We start from the raw sequence: 10,054 nt of genomic DNA on the forward strand, positions 1-10,054 counted from the left end.
TGGGCATGATCAGAAAATCTACAAACAGCAAATGCTGGAGAGGGTGTGGAGGAAAGGGAACCCTCTTGCACTATTGGTGGGAATGTAAGTTGATACAGCCACTATGGAGAACAGTATGGAGGTTCCTTCAAAAGCTAAAAATAGAGTTACCATATGACCCAGCAATCCCACTACTGAGCATATACCCAGAGAAAACCATAATTCAAAAAGACACATGCCGCCCACTGTTCATTGCAGCACTATTTACAATAGCCAGGTCATGGAAGCAACCTAAATGCCCATCGACAGATGAATGGATAAAGAAGATCTGGTACATATATACAATGGAATATTACTCAGCCATAAAAAGGAACAAATTTCCTCTCTAGATCCATCTACATGTCTGCAAATGACCCTCTCTATTTTACATTTGGTAGTGGATATATGCCCATATCACTCCCTCACTTCGTCCCAGCTTACCCTTCCCCCTCCCCGTGTTCTCAAGTCCATTCTCTATGTCTGTGTCTTTATTCCATGTTGATGGATTTCTCCTCTTTTTCTAAACCAGGGATTCTCAAGGTATGGCCCCTGGACTAGCAGTATCAACATCACCTAGAAAGTTGGAAATGCGCATTCTCTGATGCCGCTTCAACCTTCCCAATCAGAAATTCTGGGGGTGGGGTCAGCAATCTGTGTTTTGAGAAACCTTCCATGTGATTCTGACTCAAGCTAAATTTGAGAACGAGTATTCTAAATAAAACAGTTTCTGCCATTAGTACCATCATTCTTCTAGTCACCCAGTCTTGAAATCTTGAAGTTATCAAATCATGGAATCTTTGGATTTGGGTGAACTCTATAGAATCTTCTCATTATATAGATAAGGAAACTGAGGCACAGGAAGTTAAATAATTTGACCCAAGCCATATATCTAGTCCTCTCGGTTAACCATTGTTTCCTGATCTCCTGTATATATTCATCACCAACTGTGACTGATTCTAAAGTTATATTTGGTATCTCCCATTCTTCTGTTTTCCCATTACTGTCATCATGCTTCCTGGCTTTTACCTCTTACCCCATCTAATTCACTTTATGTACTGTTTCTAGATTAATCTTCACAACAAACATAATTTTTAACAGTCACTTTCATACTCAGAAAATTTAGTGTCTCATTGTGGCCTAACAATTATATTTTAAATCTATCTGCTACAGTTCTTCTAATTTATATAAACCAGTCTGGTTTACTCTTTGCCTCCCATGTGCCTGCCTGTGTATTCCATTTCTTTCCCTTTGTTACTATTGTTTTTCACATTCTATTTTCACTTGTATGTTTATAATTTTCCCTTCCTGGAACATTCACTCCATCCCCATTACCTGTTTATCAGAATTCTACCTTTTTTTCAAATTAAAACCTAAGGTCCACACCTAGAAGCCTTTTCTCATCACATCCAGTCTCTTCCTTCACTGAACTCTTATATTCATTTTCTGTGCAGTTCATTGGGTACTTAATTATATATACTACTTGCATTGCTAGTTGACTTTTCAGGTGTATATAAACTTATTTTGCTAGCTAACTTGTAAATTTTTTGTAGGCAAGGATAGCGCTTTATGTTTTCTTATGGTCCCTGAAGTGCTTAATGTAACAGGTGCTCAATAAGCTGGTGATTTGTAATATTGCAGAAATGATAACTTGATAAGTTTTGCTGCAATGAAAAATCCTAATTGTGTACCAGTGTAGAGCTATATTTTGTACAGTTTGTATATGTATATTTTCAGTCAGTTTAATTCAAGTGACCTTTTCACCCATTTGTTCTGTGATTATATTTGTTTTCTACCTCCTTTCTGTGCACATTTCTAGAAGACAAGAAAACTTTCTGTGAAAAACAATGTTTCTATGCTAATTTTTAGTGAAAGTTGATGTGGTAATTCAAGCATAGTATTTCTGAAAAAAAATAATAGAAACTTTTAATGACAAAAAATGTTGAAACTCAAATCTTTAGCCTACAGAGTTCTAAAAAAACATAGCCCTATTTTTAGAGTACTGGTATTTTTATTCTCTTAAGAATTTAGCTTTGTGTTTACTCATGTTTCTGGTGAAATGGAATAGCAGATTGTAATAAAGAAGGCAACAAATATTATGTGTCATATGTTGTTCACTTCTTATTTGATAGAAATAGGTTTTTATGCCTCTCTATATTAACTTGAATAACAACCATTTTCTGAAATGTTCACACTGTTGGGCTAGAGAAGAAATTTCAATGTTGATTTTTTGGAGGGTGGTATATGATAGATCTCTAAGACAGTTTGGTATTTTGCTACTTGTAATGATTAAAGTTTATGGCCTAATTGCTTATTCCACTGGACTTTAATTTTCCTCTCTTGAAAGAACAAGAGGTAAATAATCTACTCACTGTATTACAAATCCTTTTTTTTCTTTTTTGTTAATCTCAATTTATAAAATTAATAATGTGCTGAGAAGTTTCTTGTATCTTTAGAGTGTTGCAGTTTTCTCTCTATTATAATTAGAAAATAGTATATGCAACAAAAATATCTGCTAGAAATGGGTACAATCGGAGAGTTATTTCTTTTATGTAAACATTGATGGCTGAAATTTATCTTTTTGTTGAACATACCACTCTTCTTTGTGTATTTTAGTAACTTTTCATCCTCTCCTTCCAATTACTCCTGTCTTGCACATCTTTAAGTCAAACATTATTTTCAGACTTAATAGAATGTGCATTAGGTAAATGTGTCTTTAAAAACCTATTTTGAAATTGGCTATTATCGTTGTAGTCAGGCCTCAATTTTTTATGTGTTGATTATTTTGTGGATAAACTCCTTTCTTGATTTTAGCTTTCTCCATCTGTCATCATGTTATCATGTAGATTTCCTTTGCTGAGTAGCCAATGTATGCATATTCAAGGAATATAATTTAATTTTATTATTTCACCTAATCAGAAATTTCCTTAAAAAGATAAATCTGCTATCAAAAATCGGTAATATAAAGTCAAACATAGTAGTTATTAGGATTATCCATTGTTTTTAATTATCTGTTTCTTTTTACTCTCACACTAGCACTCATAATCAATAGTAAACAATTAACTTCCTATATCATGACACATATTTAATCATAGTGGGAAATTCAAGACAAGTTAAGAATATAGTGAGCAACTGAGTTTAGGAGAAGGCACCATCAGTAGGGCTGAAGACTATCATAGGGGCTGCTGGGGCCATTCTGCTTATTTTCCCATTTTTTCCAAGGGTCAACACTAGGTATTAGCAAGGATTTTAAGAAGAATATAATAGACCTACAAAGGTACTGAAAAAATTAACCGTTGTGTGTCCATCATAACTAAGAAATTGTTTCTTGTCAATAATTCAGTTTGTTCCACTATCTATTTTAGTAGAGAGCCTGACTCTCTCTGCAATCTTATCACTCATGTCTCTAAATAGCATAAAATGTTTTCCTCTTTAGCTGCTTCTTTTTCAAGCACAAATATTTACATTTATGTCAAATTCTGAAAATTAGTCTTAATACCTTCATTACAATCCATACCAGCTGTTTGACTTTAAACAAGTCATTTAACCTTTCTGAAACTCATTTTTTTCTGATGTAAATTGAAAGGATTACCTACTTTTGTACATATATACATGCCTGCTTTACACCCGCACATATACCCGCACACACACTCACACACACACACACACACACACACACACACACACACACAGCTAACTAACACAGTATTTAAGGTACTGTTCTAAGTACTTTATATGTAGCTCATATAATCTTCAAAATAACCCATGAAGTGCAGATTATTCTCATTTTACAGATATTGAAACTTATTCAGAGGGACGCAAAATAAGTATCTTAAGGCAAAGCAGCTGTAAGTGCTAGAACCTGGAAGTAAATCCAGTTAGACTTCAGAACCTCGCACCCACTTTTACTACTGTGTTATACTACCTCTTCAAAGCATTTTTAACTTTCCATTTGCCATGAATTTCTCCCTCCCTCCCCCTCCCCTCTTCCTTCCCCACTCCTCGTTCCTTATTTTTTTCTACTCCCCTCTCCTCCTCAGGTCTTACTTTTGTCTTGTATCTGTAATGTTATCCCCTTTCCTCTTCTTAGGTTTTGATTTCTCACTCCATACAACACTGGTTCAAAATTCTCATTTTCTAGGACATACTCCTTGGTAAACACCACCTTATTCTAAACACTCCTTCATGGATATTTATATAATGTTTTAGTACTTTATTACTTGGCTCATTTTTGTTGTTGTTTTTAATTGGATTTACATCATAGCCAGGTATATTTTTGCCTCATCTACAATTCATGTACTTTGTTTCCAAAAATGTGAAAAAAAAATTTAGTAGAATTATAATTTAACTTCATGGGGGAACTCACTAAAGAAACACATGGGGAAATATTTTCTAATATAATCACCCAGTAATTCATCTATTTTGTAAATATTTTGTTTGCTTAAGGAAGAACCAAACTATATATTTGTTTGCACCATATTTTGTGCAAACAGATATATAAACAGCATTTGACATTAATCTATGGAAATTTCTTAGAATGTACTATAGGTTGTGCTTTTAGTTGGATTTTATATGTTTCATCTTTTTTTAAGATGGAAGTATAGTTGATTTCTGTTTCATATCTTTTTTAAGGGCAAGAAATGGTCTATTTTTCTCACAAATCATTGGGCCTAGAAAATGGTATGAGCACATAGAGTAGTGGTTCTCACTCTTTGCTGCACATTAGAATCATCTGGGAGCTTTTAGTACTCTCAGTGGCCAGGCCAATTCCATCAGAATCTTTTCTAGGGGACCCAAGCATCAGTATATTTTAAAGCTCTGCAGGTGCTTGTTGCAGCAGGTGCTCAGTGAAAGCTGCTAACAAAGATAACTTGGATAAAAGGAATAGATAATTATAATGAAAAGTATTGGTATTTTTGCTCCCACGTACCTACGTTAAATCCCTGGTAGCTCATTAACTAACTTATTTTAGTCAAGTTACTCTTCTGAGTCTTGGTTTGTGCACTGTAAAATGGAAATAGTAGTAGTATATATCTCATGGGGTTGCTGTGAGATAAATGGGACAATATATGTAAAACACTGAGAATCGTGCCCTTGAATAATAATTGCTCAATACTAGCTTCCTCTTAATTCATAGATGTTTACTTCCTGTTAAAAATGAGGTTGGTCATTAATCATTAGAGAAAGGCAAATCAAAAGTACAATGAGATGTCATCTCACACCTGTCAGAATGGCCATCAAAAAAAAATCTACAAACAATAAATGCTGGAGAGGGTGTGGAGAAAAGGGAACCCTCTTGCACTGTTGGTGGGAATGTAAATTGATACAGCCACTATGGAGAACAGTATGCAGGTTCCTTAAAAAACTAAAAATAGAACTACCATATGACCCAGCAATCCCACTACTGGGCATATACCCTGAGAAAACCGTAATTCAAAAAGAGTCACGTACCAAAATGTTCATTGCAGCTCTATTTACAATAGCCAGGACATGGAAGCAACCTAACTGTCCATCAACAGATGAATGGATAAAGAAGATGTGGCACACATATACAATGGAATATTACTCAGCCATAAAAAGAAACGAAGTTGAGTTATTTGTAGTGAGGTGGATGGACCTAGAGTCTGTCATACAGAGTGAAGTAAGTCAGAAAGAGAAAAACAAATACTGTGTGCTAACACATATATATGGAATCTAAAAAAAAATGGTCATGAAGAACCTAGGGGCAAGATAGGAATAAAGACACAGACCTACTAGAGAATGGACTTGAGGATACGGGGACAGTGAAGGGTAAGCTGGGACAAAGTGAGAGAGTGGCATGGACATATATACACTACCAAACGTAAGATAGCTAGCTAGTGGGAAGCAGCCACATAGCACAGGGAGATCAGCTCAGTGCTTTGTGAGCACCTAGAGGGGTGGGATAGGGAGGGTGGGAGGGAGGGAGACACAAGAGGGAAGAGATATGGGCACATATGTATATGTATAACTGATTCACTTTGTTTTTAAGCAGAAACTAACACACCATTGTAAAGCAATTATACTCCAATAAAGATGTTAAAAAAAAGTAAAAAAAAAATGAGGTTGGTACTGTCACAATGCTGCCATCAGTATCATCATTTTGATGTGTTACAAAATAGAAGCTGGGTATAATCTAAGGATAGGATGCCCCCTTAGGTCATGGTTGGATAATAGCTGTCTGAGTATCATTGAATTACCATGCTATAACTGTTTGGTTGATAAAAGATTTTCTTTAACACATTTGCCAATATACAATCTTTTACACACAGGCTAAATTCATTGCTGTTTCTAAAATAAAAAAAATATTTGATGAAATCCAAGGCAAATCTCTTTTTTTAATACTTTATAAAAGTAGTTCATGATATTTGTGTGTTTTCAGTGTTTGGGTGCACAATATCTTATTATCTTGGTGTCTTCATTTTAGGCTATAGACTTTGTAGAGCCCTGCAAAAAAAAAAAAAAACTGGAAAAACTCTACATATAATAATTGTTTAGTGAGAACTTAAATTCTTTCCTCACAGTTATTAAGATAACTGCAAACATTTCTTTTTTAAAAAATCCAGGCTGTTTCTTTGAGGGAAGAAAACTTCAAGCTGGTTAACTATCCTGTACTTCTTCTGTTTATAAAAGTGGTATCTACTGTGTTCTTGTCTTATATAACTGAATTATAATCAGCTTATGTCACAGCAAGGACCAGCATGTGAGCTACAAAGTCAGAGTGAGCAACACAATGACACACCTGTCAAACATATTGATCTCTATTTGTTCTCATATCAAATCAGCTAGTGCTGCAAATTTTCAGTGGGAGATATTTTCTAGCAAATGGGTCTGATTTTTGGTTTTCTTTTCCTTCTCTGATAGTGACATGGCAATGGTCGTACATCACTTAAGCAAATGAGGAAAATACATATTTTGGTTCCAGCCAAATGTATTGTAAGTGGAAATTTGAAACCTGAGGACTGGTTGGCTATATTTAATTAGTATGCAGTAAATCCCATAAGTTAGAATGCTGGGCAGTGAGTTATTTTGGTTAATGAAATACTGTGGTTAACTTTAAGTTACCACACATACCACTTATGGCTTATTATTTCTCAGAGAAATCAGTTATAGTAACATTTATCACAATAACTGTTTTAAACTTAATGGTGTGTAATTCAGAAGACATTTGAGAATTTAATAGGATCTCAGGATCGTAATCAACGTTAACTGATATATATGATGCCATAGATGTATAAGGTATAGTTGAAGCTATACTAACCCTATGACAGATGGTTACTTTTCTCAATAAGTCCCTGATATCAAATTCCCTTTCTGTCATTAACCTTTCGTGAAAAAGAATGTACAAAACATAATAATTCCAGTTGTTTTTAAAGATCTCAATGAACAGGGCTATACAGAATTTATTGTCTTTTCTCTTCCTAAATACCTTCTATTATTCATCTTATTTTACTCACAACATTACGTTACCCTTTCTTTGTGGGATTTTTTCTCACTTTATTCTCTGAATTTCTATCTTCTTTATTTCTATTTTGGTTCACTCTTTTTTTTAAAAAAAATGACATTATTGGATGCTGGAGATGTTGACCTAAAACAAATGGACTGTAAGATATTTCTCCAGCAAAGATGGGCTTATTTGGGGTCAGCAGAGAATTGCAGTTTGGGGTCTGCAACAATGGAAGCCATGTGCAAGTTCCCTCATGGCAAGGGAAGGAGAACACTTTTATAGAGAGGAAAAGGAAAAGGGAGGGCTATAGTAAACAAAGAGTCTATGGCTTTTCATTGACCTAGTTCTTTCCAGGAAAGAAAAGGAGCCTTCTTCCTCCTGGGCTCTGCTGTTGTCACAGGCATGAGAGGTTTCCCTTCTGGTCTCCCAATTCAATTTAACTGAGGTTTCTGTTTATTCATTTTTTACACTTCCTCCTTTTGATCAAGATCTTCCTTGGAAAACATCGCTGATCAAGAGTCAGGTTTTCTAGTTTCAGCAGCTTTTTGTCCTTCAGTGTCTGTAAGGACCTTTCCTGGATGTAGTGTCTCATGTAGGAGGGAAAGTACACAGATTGGAAACCTAGTAAGGTCACATAGTAACAAGGAGGAGTAGGAGGGAGAACTCTCAGGTACTTTTAATCTAAAGTCCATATGTTAGTAAGATCATAGACACTGGAGGTCATCTGAAGTGTTATGCCATCATCAAAGGTTTGATGACAAACCTCCAACAGGTCTAGATGTCTTGGGAAAGCTGTCTAATCAGATGCCATCTGCTTCAATACTGGGAAATCTTTACTTTCAGGTCACAGATGATATGCAGGTCCAGTCAGGGTTCAGTGCTTTCCTTATGGTGTCACATGAATCCCAGAGTCTCTTCTTTGGAGTTTGGTGGCACAAAGCTTGGTTAGTAGTACTTGATAGGGCCTTTCCTGGGATGTTGAAGAGAGTTCTTCTGGAGGTGTCTTTTCCAATAGACAGAATCTCTAAGTTGCAAGGTATGATGCTTAAGGTCTTCATCTCCCACACTGTGAAAAGATTGCTCTACCCAATTGTGGTGGTTTTTAATAGAAGCTATTAGGCCTTTGCAATATTGGGGTATCTCTCCTTTAACCAGCTGTGGGTCAAAAGAAGGAGGAGTCAAGTGCATTGGGCATCCTGTGACTATTTCAAACGGTGAGATTATATTAGTTCCAAAAGAGGTGAATCTGAGATTTTTAGAAGGACATACAGCACTGCTTTTGGCAAAAGTATTTGGAGGGCCTCTACAAATTTTGTCATTTGAGTCTAATAATGCCATAATTAAGGGAGTTAAACATAGTTAAAGTGTTGTAAAACCGTAAAAACAGTGTAAGACTTTTCAAAGTACCTGGCTAGTAAAATGGGTTCTTCCATCACGATGAAGTTTGAGAGGAGTTTTCCAGGTAGGGATGATCTTTTCCAAAAGGACTTTAACCACAGTAGTGGCATAGCCTGTCTGCAAGGAAAGGCTTCAGACTAGTGTAAAAACATACAGACCATATCTAAAACATATTTATATCCATTATATGGAGGAAGTTGTATGAAATCCATTTGCCAGAGCCTGAATGGTCCATTAGGCAGTTTTAAATATCCAGGAGTAGTATGAACAGGCTTCCCTGGATTGTACTTGGGACAAGTGGAACAAGTGAGGTAGGCCCTGTGCTATACAGTAGGTCCTCATTGATTATCTATTTTATATATAGTAATGTGTATATGTTCATCACAAACTCCTAATTTATCCCTCCCTCCCACCTTTCCCCTTTGGTAACCATAAGTTTGTTTTTGAAGTCTGTGAGTCTGTTTCTGTTTTGTAAATAAGTTCATTTGTATCATTTTTCTAGATTCCACATATAAATGATATCATATGATATTTGGCTTTCTCTGTCTGACTTCACTTAGTGTGATAATCTCTAGGTCCATCCATGTTGCTGCAAATGGCATTATTTCATTCTTTTTTATGGCTCAGTAATATTACATTTTATATATATATATATATATATATATATATATATATATATATATATCTCACAACTTCTTAAGCCAATCTCCTGTTGATGGGCACTTGGGTTCTTTCCATGTCTTGGCTATTATTTTATCAAATCAAAAATTCTCTTTATTAATTTCTTTTTTTTAACGGAGGATAGTCAGAGACTAAAAGTACCCATCATGTACAAAGTTTGGTATGAGGAAGCATTCAAGTGGCAGTTATTATTCTTACTGCTTCAAGAAGTGTTTTGTTCTTGTGGTTGTTTTGTGTGTGTGTGTGTGTGTATGTGTATGTGCTTTGATGAAAAACATGAGGAAATTTGTTTACATTTTAATTGCAATACTGTGCAGAAATAATCCAAAAATACTGGAATTTCATGATTTTTAGGATTCTAATCTTTTTAGATTATTAACAATGAATCCTGTATTGTAGAGAAGCTAAATGATAGTTTCTGCTAGAAGTAAAGGTTTCAATTTCTGCTGGATGGTATAATAGACAGAAACCCAGGAATGTCTAGATCCTGCTTTG

This window comes from Stenella coeruleoalba (genome assembly GCF_951394435.1).
Source record: "Stenella coeruleoalba genome assembly, chromosome: X".
NCBI classification, from domain to species: domain Eukaryota; kingdom Metazoa; phylum Chordata; class Mammalia; order Artiodactyla; family Delphinidae; genus Stenella; species Stenella coeruleoalba.